The following is a 16,395-nucleotide window of genomic DNA, read 5'->3' on the forward strand; positions in this document are numbered from 1 at the left end:
TATAATTGACTTTTATAATTGACTGTAACCTAAAAAATCAGCAGGGAAAATGACTAATATACTTACACAATTAATAAGATTTTCCACAGTAGACTCAAAGATCATAGTTATTCTTCCTCAAGTATGGATTTTTCTGAACATGAAGTTAACTTTTTTCCAAACAGGAGACTACTATTGAGGTGACTTTATAAATTCACCATTTGGAATTCACTGAGGTTTCCAAATATGACTCGGTGTAAAAGGACCTGGATGTTAGTAATTAAGGCATTGTGCATTCCCCAAGAGATAAATTTTACCATACAAAGCATTTAAACTTGAAAAACATCTTTGTGAATGCCCACTTGACTTCCTTGTTTCTCAGGCTGTAGACCAATGGGTTCAGTATGGGGATGACCATAGTATAAAATAGATGCGAGAGTGTTAGGGAGCGGAGGAAGACGGCGGAGGAGCGGCTGAGCCCTTGCAGAGCTCCCTCCGATATCGTAGTTTTCTCACCCCATAGAAACTGTTACTCCTAGAAAGACAGCCAAAGTAAGTTCTAACATTACAGGGATTCTGAACAGGAAGGAAAAATCGACTTTGCTGGTCTGAAAACATAGATTTGAGCTCCGGGCGGCGTCCCGCCACCACGCCAGCACCGGCTCCGGCACAGTGCCGGGCACAGCCCCCCCCCCCCACTCCACGCAGCTAAAGCGAGAAATACTCCAGACGGCAGCCGAGCACGGAGGACCTGACATCCCAGAGACAGCGTGAGTACCCCACAAAAAAATTATTCTCGCTTGTGCCCACAGTCCAGCTTCTGGAAGGCATCCCTGCCCCCACCGCCAGAGCAAAGCGCCATCTTTGCCACTGGCATAGGGTCAGACCGGACTAGAACTGAAGCGGGCCTGGGGAAAGCGAGGTCAAAAAAGCCATCTTTGAAAAGGGCAGGAGGGGCGGAATCAGTGAGAACCAGCTCCGCCCAGAATAACGCCCCCTGCCCTGGCGGGAGGCGAGTCCGAGGCTTAGCCAGAGGTGCCCCGCCCTGTCCGCCGGAACTTCTAAACTTAAAGCAAAAGCTTCGAGCAGCTACCAGGGGCACGGAAACAACAGACGGAGGAACAAACAGTTCCGGGGACAGCTAAACGGTCCCGTCACAGAGGAAGCTAATTCCCAGCCCAAAACGGAGCTGCATTCCATAGCTACCTATGCCAAGGAGGCCGCCTCCCTCAGGCAAGCAACTCTTAGTGGAGCAAAACAGGCCAGAGGCGCCACGCTCTGCTGAGTTCACAGTCTAGTCAAGTCCAGGCATCAAAGGCAGCGGCCCCACAGCAGACAGAGGAGCCACAGTTCCTGTGACTGCCCACGTCCCCATCGACAGAGGACGCCCAAGGCCTGCCTGCAAGCTGTGCGAACCTCAGAGACCCACGATTGCACCAACAGGGGAGAAGGTCAGAACAGAACCACCCCTTGCCAACTGTTTGTTTGTTTTCCATTTTTACCGGTTTGTTTTATCAAGTTTTTTTTCGTGTTTGTTTATTTGTTTGTGTTGTTCCTTTTCTGTTATTTTCCTTTTTATTTACGTATGCTTCCTTTTTAAATAATTTTTCTCTGTTTTGTGTATCTGTCTTCCAGTACTTTTACTTTATTTCTCTCGTTGCATCCTCTTCCTTTAAAAATTACTTTCCTATAAATAACACCTCCACCCTTCTCTACTAACTCTCCAGTGTCTGTCATTTTAACATTGTTCTTTCCACTGATTCTACTCTTCTCCACATTTCCACGTCACTGAAACTAAACCAAAATCACCACCCCCCCCAATACATTTTACTCTATTCTCTTTACTACCTCCAACTTACCCTCCTGACTTACTGCTTGGACCTCCAGGTTCCATTGACTCCTGGTTATTGGATAGAGGGTATCCCAGCTTAATACGAGTTAATCAAAGGGGTTCATAGAGAAAGCCAGTCCTAAAAGAACTTAATATAAAAACAAGAATTGCATATAGGGTTGTAACAGTAAATAAGTAACTACTGAATACAGAGCCCAGGATCGGTTGTTATATTGAAATTGTATCCTTTAGGAACACCAAATCTATCTTTATAGACAGGTATACAAGTTATCTGTATATAATTGTGAAATTGTAAGATTTACACAACAGTGCTTGGTAAGGGCTGCTTTGGGTCTTAAACGGTGCTCACAGGTGCTGGTAGACTGGCATTCCCAATTCAAATGGGCAGAAGAAACACAAGAAAGATGGCAAACAATGAAGTCTTATCCCCCACTCAAAACAAGCAGGAAGCAGAGCAGTCAATCAAAAACATAGAAGAAAACCCCCAAAATGCTCTACAAAGTCTACTGATAAACATGATAAATGAAAAGTTTGAAACTCTTCAGTCAATTATGTTAGAGCGTGAGGAGGCAAAGCAAAAATTAATGGAGAATTTCATGGCATCCACAAATAGAAAGATAAATGAGCTTCAAGAGTCAAATGAAAAGATAGCTACCCAGCTTAAAGATATGAGAGACAACACTCAAAACCAAAGTAATGAAGTTAATGAAGTAAAGAAGTCCATACAGGACCTAAGAAATGACATGGAAATCATCAGGAAAGACCAGTCAGAAGGAAAAGAGATTCAAAATCAAGTAGCTAGCCTACAGTCCCGACTAACTGAAGCAGACGATCGAATCTCAGGAGCTGAAGATTCCTTAGATTCTATGGAGAAAGATCAAAAATCAATACAAATCCAGTCCAAGCAACAAAACAGATCGCTACAGGAGATTCAAGACACGATCAGGAAGCCCAATTTAAGGATAATAGGTATTGAGGAAAACTTGGAGAAAGAGGTTAATGGGATAGGCAACCTATTTAACAGAATATTAGCTGAGAACTTCCCAAACATCCAGAAGGAAAGGCCTATACAGATACAAGAAGCATTTAGAACCCCAAATCGACCAGACCAGAATAGGACTTCCCACCGACACATTGTGATCAAAACAGCTTCAGCAGAGTGCAAGGAAAAAATACTCAAAGCTGTTAGGGCAAAGAAAACAATCACATATAAAGGAAAAGCAATCAGAATTACCCCAGACTTCTCAGCAGAGACCATGAAAGCAAGGAGAGCCTGGAATGAAGTATACCAAACTCTAAATAAAAATAACTACCAACCAAGAATTCTGTACCCAGCCAAACTCTCCTTCATAGCCGAAGGTCAAATAAAAGTCTTCCACAATAAGGAAAAACTGAAACAATATATCTCCACCAAACCAGCTTTACACAAAATCCTTAAAGATGTACTATACAGGGAAAATAATCAAGATCCCAACACAGACAGAGAAATGAACCCTAATTAGTAAACACTAGATCAAGAAATGGGAAGACACAGCTTTAAACAAGATAGTGATAATGAAAGGAACAAACGATCACCTCTCAATCCTGTCAACATTAATGGACTTAATTCTCCAATCAAACAACATAGGCTCATAAGTTGGATCAAAAATCAAGATCCATCTTTCTGCTGCCTCCAAGAGACACATCTATCCAGCAAAAGTAAACATCTTCTAAAAGTGAAAGGCTGGAAACAAATCTATCAAGCAAATGGCCCCCATAAGCAGGCCGGAGTTGCAATCCTAGTATCAGACAAAATTGACTTCAAATTAAAAAAGGTAAGAAGAGACAAAGAAGGTTACTACATACTAGTAAAAGGATCTCTCCAACAGGAAGAAATAACCATCCTAAATATCTACACGCCAAATGCAGGAGCACCCAACTTCATCAAACAAACACTACTGGCTCTAAAAACATTCATAGACCCAAACACAATGATAGTGGGGGACTTTAACACTCCACTATCACCTCTGGACAGATCAACACGCCAAAAACTGAACAAAGAAACCACAGAACTAAACAATTGCATAGACCAACTAGACTTAATCGACATCAACAGAATATTCCACCCAGCAAGGACAGAATACACATTCTTTTCAGCAGCACACGGAACATTCTCCAAAATAGATCACATCTTAGGGCACAAAGAAAATCTGTACAAATTCAGAAGTATCAAAATCATTCCCTGCATTCTTTCAGACCACAATGGAATAAAATTAGAGCTCAACTCATTCAGCCACCACAGAAAATCCCACAGTTCATGGAGACTAAAGAACACACTGCTGAACCATCAGTGGATCATTGAAGAAATTAAAACAGAAATTCAAATGTTTATGGACTTCAACCAAGTTGAGGACACAAAGTACCAGCTCCTGTGGGGCACAGCAAAGGCAGTCCTCAGAGGAAAATTTATATCTCTGAGTACATACATCAACAAACTGGAGAAACAGCAACTCAGTAATTTAAGGAAGCACCTTAATTTTCTAGAGAGAGAACAGCAAGCCAAACCCCAAGTCAATAGACAGAAGCAAATAATTAAAATCAAATCAGAATTAAATCAATTAGAGACGAAAAAAACCATCAAAAGAATCAACAAAACAAAGAGTTGGTTCTTTGAAAAAATCAACAAGATAGACAGACCCCTGGCAAACCTGACCAAAGAACGAAGGCAGCACACTCAAATAAACAAGATAAGAGATGAAACAGGTAGCATCACCACAGAAATAACCGAAATTCAGAAAATAATAAGGGACTATTTTGCAAACCTTTATGCCAACAAATTCGAGAACTTGGAAGAAATGGATGATTTCCTAGAAAAAATTGATACCCCCAAACTCAACTATGAAGACTTAAACCTTCTAAACAGACCCATATCCAGTATTGAAATAGAAACAGCAATAAATGATCTCCCATCCAAGAAAAGCCCAGGTCCAGACGGATTCACCGCAGAATTCTACAAGGCCTTCAAAACAGAACTCACTCCAATATTTCTCAAACTCTTCAATGAAATTGAAAGAGAACGTTCACTGCCAGACTCATTTTATGAAGCCAGTATAACCCTCATCCCAAAACCAGGCAGAGACTCATCACGGAAAAAGGACTACAGACCAATCTCCCTGATGAACATAGATGCAAAAATTCTCAACAAAATTCTGGCCAATCGACTTCAACAGGTCATCAAAAAAATCATACACCACGATCAAACTGGATTCATCCCAGGGATGCAAAGCTGGTTTAATATACGCAAGTCAATTAATGTAATCCACCACATCAACCGGAGCAAGGTAAAGAACCACATGGTTTTATCGCTGGATGCGGAAAAAGCATTAGATAAAATCCAGCACCCATTTATGCTAAAAGCCCTGGAAAAACTGGGATTCCAGGGAACATTCCTGAATATAATCAAGGCAGTTTATGACAAACCAACAGCAAGCATAACTCTAAATGGTGAAAAACTGAAGCCATTCCCTTTAAAATCAGGAACAAGGCAGGGATGTCCACTCTCTCCCCTGCTCTTCAACATAGTACTAGAATTCCTAGCCAGAGCGATTAGGCAAGAAGAGAATATAAAGGGGATCCAAATAGGAAAAGATGAAGTTAAACTTTCTCTCTTCGCAGATGACATGATCCTATACCTAAAGAATCCCATAGACTCTACCCCCAAGCTACTAGAGCTGATCCAAAACTTTGGCAAAGGTGCAGGATATAAAATAAACCTTCAAAAATCAACGGCCTTTCTCTATGCTAACAACCCGAAGACCGAGGCTGAAATCAGGAAAGCAACTCCTTTTGCAATAGCCCCCCAAAACATAAAATACCTAGGAATAACCTTAACCAAAGAAGTGAAAGACCTCTTTGATGAGAACTTTAAAAGCTTGAAAAATGAAATTAAGTCAGAACTAAGAAAATGGAAAAACCTCCCATGCTCCTGGATTGGGAGGATTAATATAATCAAAAGGGCAATATTGCCAAAGGCTATCTACAAATTCAATGCAATACCCATTAATATCCCAACACCATTCTTTAATGAAATAGAGGAAGCAATCCAGAAATTCATATGGAACAATAAAAGACCTAGAATAGCAAAAACACTCCTAAGCAGAAAGAACAGTGCTGGAGGAATTACAATACCCAACTTCAAGCTGTATTATAAAGCTATAGTAATAAAAACAGCTTGGTATTGGCACCGGAACAGGCCTGAAGACCAATGGAACAGAATTGAAGACCCAGAATTAAACCCACAGAACTATGCCTACTTAATCTTTGATAAAGGAGCTAAAACAATAGTATGGAAGAAAGATAGCCTCTATAACAAGTGGTGCTGGCAAAACTGGCTCAACACATGCAACAAACTAAAACTAGATCCTTATATATCACCCTGCACCAAAATCAATTTCAAATGGATTAAAGACCTTGACATCAAAACAGGCACCCTGAAAACACTAAAGGAAGGAGTAGGAGAAACACTTGGGCTCCTTGGCACAGGACAGAACTTCCTTAACAAAGACCCTGAAAGGCTACAAATCAAAGAAAGGTTGGACAAATGGGACTGCATCAAACTGCAGAGCTTCTGCAGGGCAAAGGACATAGCTCTCAAGATAAACAGAAAGCCCACAGACTGGGAGAAGATCTTTACCGGACATTCAACAGACAAAGGCCTCATCTCTAAAATATATGCAGAACTAAAAATTACCTTCTTCCAAAACAAAACCGCAAAGAACCAATAGCCCCCTCATCAAGTGGGCTAAAGACTTACAAAGAAACTTCTCTGATGAGGAAATGAGAGTGGCCAATAGACATATGAAAAAATGCTCTACATCACTGGCCATAAAGGAAATGCAAATCAAAACAACATTGAGATTCCATCTCACCCCAGCAAGAATGTCATATATCAAGAAAACTAATAATAACAATTGTCGGAGGGGATGTGGCCAAAAGGGAACCCTACTTCATTGTTGGTGGGAATGTAAACTGGTTCAGCCACTCTGGCAAGCAGTATGGAGATTCCTCAGAAGGCTCAATATAGAACTGCCCTATGACCCAGCAGCCCCACTGTTGGGCATCTATTCAAAAGCCCACAAACAAAATCACAGTAATGCCACCAGCACAACAATGTTCATCGCAGCACAATTTGTCATAGCGAGAATCTGGAACCAACCCAGATGCCCCTCCATAGATGAATGGATCAGGAAAATGTGGTACATTTACACAATGGTATTTTATGCCTCTATCAGAAAGAATGACATTGTTCCATTTGTAAGGAAATGGAAGGACTTGGAAAAAGTTATACTAAGTGAAGTGAGCCAGACCCAAAGAAACATGGACTCTATGGCCTCCCTTATTGGGAATAATTAGTACAGGTTTAGGCAAGCCATAGCAGAGCATCACGAGGCCCAATAGCTATACCCTTAGGAACACATAAGATGATGCTAAGTGAAATGAACTCCATGTTATGGAAACAAGTGATATATCACAGTTGTAACTACTTTCAACGTCCTATGTGTATGTGTAGTTTCTATTATTGATGATGTTCTTGTATCACCTTCCTATGGTTGTACCTACACTATCTCTGTAATTTTATCTGAGTATATTGGAAACCGTGTTTACTGGTATTGGAAGTAGGAAATTCAAAGGGAATACCAAATTTGAGAGACACAGGGTAAAAAAAGAGAAATAACTACAAAAGCAATACTTGCAACACTGTTTGGTGTAAGTGAACTGAACACCTGGGGGGGGAGGGGAAGGGGGGGAGGGAGAGGGGCATGAGGGACAAGGCAACAAACAGTACAAGAAAGGTATCCAATACCCAACGTATGATACTGTAACCTCTCTGTACATCAGTTTGATAATAAAAATTTGAGAAAAAAAATAAAATAGATGCGATTTTGTTCGTGTCCATGGAGTGACTGGAGCTGGGCTGCAAGTACATAAAGATGCCTGATCCATAGAAGATGGAGACAGCAGTGAGGTGGGAGACACAGGTAGACACAGCCTTCCAATGTCCTGCATCTGAGTGCATCTTTAGGGTAGTAGCAAAAATGAGTATATAGGATATTAAGATTATTATTACTGCCAAAAATATGTTGAAGCTGGCCACAGAAGTAAAAGCCAAATCATTGACACGTCTATCTGAACAGGATGCAAGCAACACTGCTGGATTGTTACAGAAGAAATGATGGACTACATTGGATCGATAGTAGGAGAGAAGAAAAACATTCCCAGTGTAAATGCAGCACTCAGGAAGCCACCGACATAGCAGCCTATGAGCAGACATGCACACACACTAACTGTCATGGTGGTGGTGTAATGGAGGGGCTTACACACAGCTGCATAGTGATCATAAGCCATGTAGGTCAACAGGTAATTCTCCACAGTAGCAAAGGCTTCAAAAAAGAACATCTGAGCAGCACAAGCAATGTAGGACATAACTTGGTTTCCTATGAGAAGTCCAGCCATGACTGTGGGAGTGACAACTGAAAAGTAACACAAGTCCACCAAAGAGAGGTTACTGAGAAAAATGTACATGGGAATGTGGAGACGAGAGTCCAAGAGAATGAGGGGGATCAACCCCAGGTTCCCAATGAATGTGGTGATGCAGATGATGAGGAAGGTGATAAAGAGGGGGACATGCAGGGGTGGGTCGCTGGTCAGTCCCAGCAGGATGAACTGTGTCCCATCGGTACGTTTCTCCATCCATGTGACTGGGGAATCTCTATGTGTTCCACATCCATCAGAGGGAACAAAGAAACAGGATGATAAATAAATCAACTCAAAGCTGGAACGTATACACACAATGTACTTTAGCAACGTTTTGTAGTTTTAAATTCCCTAGGGAACTTAGGGATTTGGAAAACAAATTTGTTGCATTAATTATTCACAGGGTTACAAACCTCTGAATCTGGAAACTCTTAATAAATCATCTATTCAATTGAAATATATGTGTGCATACTTGTGAAATGAGATATAGAGAATTTAGTTTCTTCATGAAACCAACTGATTTGGCTCTACCTATCTTCCAGTTCATTTCTCATGAGCTCAATAAAATCGAAGAAATCCGTATGCACACATCAGGTGGGTCACTTTGGATGCTGCAAATGTATATTCATTGTTTGCTCCCAATAATAGGAGTTTGATTGGTTGTTACATTTGTGTCATTAAAAAGCACAAGAGAAAGAATAATTAGTCCATATTTACACAGTATAATTGTCCTGATTCTGGACTCAAGCTGAGTGGTTTGTAAATCTAATGACCTATCAATCTCAGTTTTCACAGTGTCATGGTGAGCCGTTCCATATAGATGTGTCTTTCATTAGTGATAGAACAAACTCTCAAATGAAAATTTCAAACTGTGAAATGACCCTCTTGCAAATCTAAAGAGTCATAAAAAATTTAACAAGCTCTGAATTGCACATTAGCCTCTTCCCTACATTCTCATGCTGATTATCACCAGCACAACCAATGGTGTAGGGAAACCATAAACTTGCCACATTGGATCACAAGACACAACTTTGTGCATAGTGGATATGGTCAGAGTGCAGGCATTTGGGGAGTAGGCCGCACGGGCAGAAGCAATTCTGAATGATGATAAATAATCACATGTAACACACACAGAGTTTAGGTTTCTAGAAGAGATGAGTAACAAAGCCACCATTTGCCACCTAACTCAACCACTGGTCAGCCATCAGGGTACATTACACATCAGTCTGTGAAATGAAGATTATAGGGGTCTTACTCTGAGGTCTCGTAGTGATAAATATCCAGGATACACAGACAAGATAAAACACTGTGAGCTAAGCACAATGGAAGGTGGCAGCTATCACGTGATTGTGAGGGGGAGCGGTCTGACTCCAGCGCATGCTCACTACCGCTAATGAGTTGTGGGTGACTGAAGTCGTTAATCATCTCCACTGAATTCCCTGTGAGCTGCACTGTGGGCACCGTGTCTGTCTGCGCTTCCTGTTTTCAGTTTATGGTGGGTCTCCTGCAAGTCCATGTGCATCATGTGCTCCAAAATCTATAATACTGGAATCTGGAATCCGGTGTCCACAAACCTCATCCCTTTTCTCTCTAATATAATATATCCTATCCAAATCACCAAGACCAAGGTCTGAAATTAACCATCTTTCCCATTATCTTTAAGTAGCTCTACAAAGGAGTTCCCATTCAAAAAAGTATTTTATGAATACAAGGCACCTTAATCAACATCACCCCTTTCCTGATTTTCCCCATTTCTTCCATCCTCACCCCAACCCTCAATTTTCTTAATTTTATAGGATGTGCATTAAATTTTAAGACTGCATACTCTCTGCTTCTCTCTTCATTTCTCTCTGCCTTGCCCTGGATCCCACCCCTCATTTCACATACCTGTTTCCTGGGATTTATTTTTGGACTATGAATTAGCCATGCTTAGGCATTGCAGTATTCAAATTCTCTCCTGAATCTACCATGTTATAGTGAATAGAATTATGTATATACTTGGCTATCATAACAAAGTGATTACTTACAAATTTTACATTAATTCTAGGTAGCATATATGAGAGAAAACATGCATCCTTTATCTCTTTGGGCCTGATCTATTTCACTTAACATGCTATTACCCATTTTAAAGGCTGTCTTTAGCTCACAAATACATTATAGATGGAGAGTTCTACTTTGCCATATATTTTATTTGATGTACTTTCTCCACAGTAAGAGTATGTATAATTTATGTTTTCCCTGAAAGCTTTGGAAGGATATCTGCCCTACACTATTTTCCCCTACTTTAGTGCTCCTAAGTATTTGGCAACTTCAGTCATGAGCCTGTCTCTGGAGAGCATTACACTGGCCAAGTTTAACAAAAGAGGTCAGTGTTAAAATGTGTCTGGTCATCAGAAGGGGATTTATATACAAATTGTGTGTGTGTGTGTGTGTGTGTGTGTGTGTGTGTGTAAAGTATGGGTTTAAAAAGTATTACTCTATCAATAAGGAAACTGAAAATTCAACCATCTGGGTGATGTATAAATAAAGTTTTTCAGGAGTATGAGACACAAGATTCAAGAGTTAAATCTACCTTCCAAGAATAAACAGGAAATGATGCAAAAGGGTTAAAAAGAATTTCAGAGAAAGTTAATTCCTTTAAAGTCATTTTTCAGTTTGAAGAAGAATCAGTTCATTTTTAAGAGCTTTTGTTTGCTTATGCTTGCTAATTAGAGAGATGACAAAACACTTAATGAATACAATCTCCAGTTAGTCAGAGCACAATCTATCAACATATGTTCATGGTTTGAGAAAGCAGAAAGATGTTTTATAGATCACAGAAGTCCACATGCTGAATTTTGGGGATTTATTCTCAGATTTAGCTCTCTAGTATATGAATTTTTTTTAAATTCGGCATGCCCCTTAATTTGGTATATACATATACACAATAGAATTTTAATCATCCATTAAAAAAGAGTGACGTGCCATTTGTAAGGAATTGAAGGACTTGGAAAAAATTATATTAAGTGAAATAAATCAGGCCTGGAGGGATAAAGGTTATATTTTTCCTCATATGTGAAAGATAGAATTGGAATAAACACATTGGGTGGTATGCAAAGGGTTACAAATGTATTAACTCAATTGTGGCAGGTTGGAAGGAGTTCTCAATTACTGTAATTCCTTAGAAAAGACAAAGCCCAACAACATAAGCAACAGGAAATGGGTACTTGCAAGAGGAGGTAGGTCAAGTCAAGGGGAGAGGGGGACAGAAATGAAGAGGAGAAGGAAGGGCGAACACAGTCGGGAATTTAATGTATATACTACACAATTAAGAAAAAGAAGGGAAGTAATGGGTCAGGAAGGGTGGGTGAAGATGATGAAGGAGGTGACACAGATAAGGACGCATTATAACCATCAACTGCTTTGGAAAATGGCAACTCCTTTGTACAGCTACTTAAAGCTAATAAAAAGAATAAGTAAAATGCAGATAATATTATTTTAAATTACATTTTTCAGAAAGTGTGACAAGTGGTTCACTACTTTAGCATGAATTACATTTCTTCCTAAAAATGTTTATAAACTATAGGAGCTTACCAGTCTCTGTTGAGAAAATGCGCTCAATCCATCATAGTCAGTCTGAAATCATAAAATCAGTCATGGTTTTGCTGTACAAAACCTATTTGAGAAGAGCCCTCTCCTGTAGTGGTCAAAAAGTTCCAACTTCAGGCCTGGGAATATGGCCTAGTGGCAAGAGTGCTTGCCTCGAATACATGAAGCCCTGGGTTCGATACCCCAGCACCATGTATATAGAAAATGGCCAGAAGGGGCGCTGTAGCTCAAGTGGCAGAGTGCTAGCCTTGAGCAAAAAGAAGCCAGGGACAGTGCTCAAGCCCTGAGTCCAAGACCCAGGACTGGCAAAAAACAAACAAACAAACAAAAAAGTTCCAACTTCAGTAAGGCTGAAAATGGAGGAAAAGGCAGTAATGTGCATGAAGTGCTAAATCTAGCATGAACTCTTTTTTCTGCCTTTGGAGGAATCACTTACTCCTTTACCAGCAATAAGAAAACACAGTGATAAGATTATTTCTCCCATATAACCACAGATTGTGATTATTGCTGACAAATAAGAACAATCTACAAGTGTGTCATGAAGAAATTATAATTTTAAAGTGAAACAATGTGATATTTTTATTGGCATATCTTACCCTAACCCTGATTGAAGTTTCATAGCAAACCTTAGTTCAGAAGGTGGTCATTCAGGTAATAAAGGATCTCAGTATGACATGCTTGGTGCTCCTTCTAAAGCTGCTACATTCTTGAGTCATGTTGGAATTTCAGAAGTTAAGTCATGGGCTGGGAATATGGCCTAGTGGAAGAATGCTCATGTCCTATACATGAAGCCCTGGGTTCAATTCCTCAGCACCACATATATAGAAAAAAGCCAGAAGTGGCGCTGTGGCTCAAGAGGTAGAGTGCTAGCCTTGAGCAAAAAGAAGCCAGGGACAGTGCTCAGGCCCTGAGTTCAAGCACCAGGACTGGCAAAAACAAAACAAAACAGAAGTTAAGTCATAACCATATTTTGGCATCATGCAGAGCTCTGGAGAGCTTCTCCCCAGGGAGAAGACCTAAATCTCCCCACCCTGCTTTTAGCAATTAGCCTGCCTTAGGGATCAAGATGGTTACTGCTTTATAAAAGTTACATTCTTTCTAACATAAAGAAATACATGAAAATTGTCCACATTAACCAATTGTCCTGAGTTCCTTGCACATACACATTGCATATTGTTCACATCCAAGTTAACTTTTTTTTTTTTACTATTTAAAAAAATGCATCATTATTTTCTGGGATTGCCATTCAGCATCTCAGTTGAAGTGTATACTGTACCTTGATCAATAACCTTCCTTAAGGTAAAAACCTTCAAAATCCAGTTTTTGAAATTTAATCTGTCTTATCTATGATCAGTTTGAGAGATTTTTATTCCTATCTAGCTATAATTAGTATCCATTATCAATTAGTGAAGCCATGGCTCAAGTGGAAGAGTACTAGCTTTGGGCGAAGTAACTAAGGGGCAGCACCTAGGCTCTGAGTTCGAGTCCCAGCCCCAGCACAAACAGAAAAGCTTACTGAATTTACCTCATATTTCCTCTTGTCATCTTTATATTTCTTGTCATGTTTATATTTCAAATGGAAAGTTAGAATCACTCTAGTAATAACCATTAAAAATATAAAATCTCAAATGTTTTTTATGATTCATGAACTAATGCTTGTTTGATATATTTTGGTCACTTAATGACATTTCACAAGGAAAAATATTAAAGAGTTTGAAATGATGTACTTGCTAATGACTTTCTAGGAAATTATTTTGTCTTTTAAAGTAAGAAGTGAGTGAGAATGTAGAAAAATAAGTTTCAATTGAGCAGAAAGTTAGCAGTCTGTCTTGAAACACACCGATTATGTATCTGGAACCTGATATTGTATTTGATTCATCAAACTAGCCAGTAGTTGAAGTGCTTTACATGTTGGTACAATTAAATTCAAGAGTCAATCAATTGCTTCATTCATTTAATAAATATATGTTGAGAGAAATATAATCCTTTTGTGACACTACTCTATAATAAGGTGAATATAGGTAAAATAATGCTTTATTTTAAATATCTGGAAGAGAATATTTTGAATAATATCCCAACAAGAAAATGATAAATATTTAAGGTGAGAGATGCATTGATTTATCTGATTTACACAATGATCATTATTTAACATAAGCATATCAAAGCATCTCATTATACTATCTAAGATATATAATAATTACATATTAATAAAATATTGAACATAAAATGCAGGGAAATATTTTGAAATCTCTCCACAGTGCTAAGACAAACGAGTAGATTGTTTTCAAGATTGAGGAAAAACTAATAAAAATGTACTTGGAGATCTCTAGACCTTTCAGGAAAAAAATCTTATATATAATAAAAAGCTTGTTAGGATCTAAAACAACCTAAGTGAGATATTTCAGGTAGGATTTTTGTCTGCTTCCTTTCCTGGCTGTGACACAGCTGACTTGATCGTGGGAGGCTCTTTCCCCTAAGCCTCTATTCCCCCATGTCCTCATAAGTATCCTCAGCCAAAATGCGAATATTGTTGCCGCCCAGGACAATGACCTTGTCTCTGTCAAGATCAGCATGGAGGAGCCACAGTGGCAAGAAGTACCTCAGGGACACCCACTTACACAGCATGGCTTCCCCTGAGACCTGTGTGCAAATGCTGCCATCTCTGCCTTGATATTTGCAGGACAAAGGCCCAGATTCTGTCCAGAACAGGCGACTCCATGGGTGGGACAGGATGAGTTTCCTCGCCTCCCCCTTTGCACCTGCACTTGTCGGTTCCCGGGTCAATAGTAAGTATTACCAACTTATAGACATAGCCAGTTAGATTTGCAAAGGGCAAGAGATGGTCAGTTAGTTTTTAAATCAGCATCATAATTTGCCAGTTGTTTTTATATTACATTTGAAAACAAAAACAATGGAAACGTAAAACTGAGAAGGCTATACACAGCTACAGCAAGACACAGAGCTAGAATTTATCTTCCTACTCTTGGTGCAATGGTCTTTCCAATTCACTGTACTTCTCTACTTTGTCCGTAAGCCCACACTTATTACCACCAGATGCCTGATACTAATGGCTGGGGTGATGGTGGTACTGAAAAGTAAGACCACAGCTGGTAGCTTATACCTATAATCCTAGCTACTCAAGAGGCTGAGATCTTATTCTCACCTTTGGAAGCCATCCCTGGCATAAAAGTCCATTAACTATCAAAAAGGTAGACATGGTGTTATAGCTCAAGGGGAGAGTTGCTCTCCTTAAGCAGAAAGGCTCAGGGACAGTGCTGGGGCTGAGTTCAAGCCATGGAGCCAGCAAACAAACACACATGCACACACACATACATGCACACCCAGGCACACACACATACACACACATTAGGGCCAAATTTCTTATATTTAGAAAAGTAGTTAAAAAATTATATCTCCATTTTTGATTTGGGATTATAGTACTTATTATGTCTATTTGACCACCTCAAATGTTGCTCTGTTTTCTTTCTTTCACATTTTTATTAATTAGCCTCAGTTTTGCAAAGGTGTTTCATTTTTACATGCTAATATATGCATGTAATATACCTTAACTAGATCTAATTTTTCTCTCTTTCTCATCACCTTCTCTTCTTTCCAAAACAATCCCTAAGAGAGCTTCACTGTTGAATATTCACACCTGTACATAAAATATTTTAATCATATTCACACTCTTTCACTCTTTTTATTTCCTCTTTCCCTCCTTCCCACTAGCATCCACATCCTGGAGAAGAACCTGCCTTTTTTTTTTTTTAGTAAAATGCTTATTGTTTTAGTGTGTACTAATTATTCAAAGGAGTTTCACCATAGTTGCACAGTGCAATGCATGTGCAGTATTTTAATCAAATTGACCTCCTTGCTTACTCTCACACCCCTCATCCCTCCCTTCCATGAGTTTTCTTTGGCCATTTTCACTTGCAGATACAAGATATTTAGGTTATTGCACACCTCTAACATTCTTTTCCTCCTCATGATCTTCTCAGTCAGTCCCACAATTACAAGCATGTATGTGGGTATGTATGTGCATAGGTGTGTATGATCCTGTGTGTGTTAATAAACATGCTTGTAATTATGTCTAGCATCGACATGTGACCTTTGTCTTTCTGAACCTTGCTTACTGTCCTTCACATGATGATCTCCAGTTCCACCCATTTCCCTGCCAAGGACACAATTTCATTCTTCTTATGGCTGAGTTTAAGAATATGAAACTCTGGATATTTCATATTGTTGAGAGAAGTAGGAGATGAGATAGCCTATGAAAATGATGAATCCAAATACTTGACTTCATTATTTTAATACATTTTGGCTTTCACAGAACTTTTATATTCCTTATTACATAAGGGCAGGATAACTTGTAAGGAAGAGAAAGAGAGATTTTCTTTTTTTAAAGGACAATATAAAACAACCTAGGTGTCATTTGATCTGCCTTTGGTCATGTAAGCTTTTGT

The 16,395-nt window shown here is 39.4% G+C and overlaps 1 pseudogene; it reads right to left on the reverse strand.

Moving 5' to 3' along the window:
- Positions 1-292: 292 nt before the first annotated feature.
- LOC125362590 lies at positions 293-8,560 on the reverse strand (annotated as a pseudogene).
- Between the last annotated feature and the right edge of the window lie 7,835 nt (positions 8,561-16,395).

Source organism: Perognathus longimembris, chromosome 13, assembly GCF_023159225.1.
Source record: "Perognathus longimembris pacificus isolate PPM17 chromosome 13, ASM2315922v1, whole genome shotgun sequence".
NCBI classification, from domain to species: Eukaryota; Metazoa; Chordata; class Mammalia; order Rodentia; family Heteromyidae; genus Perognathus; species Perognathus longimembris.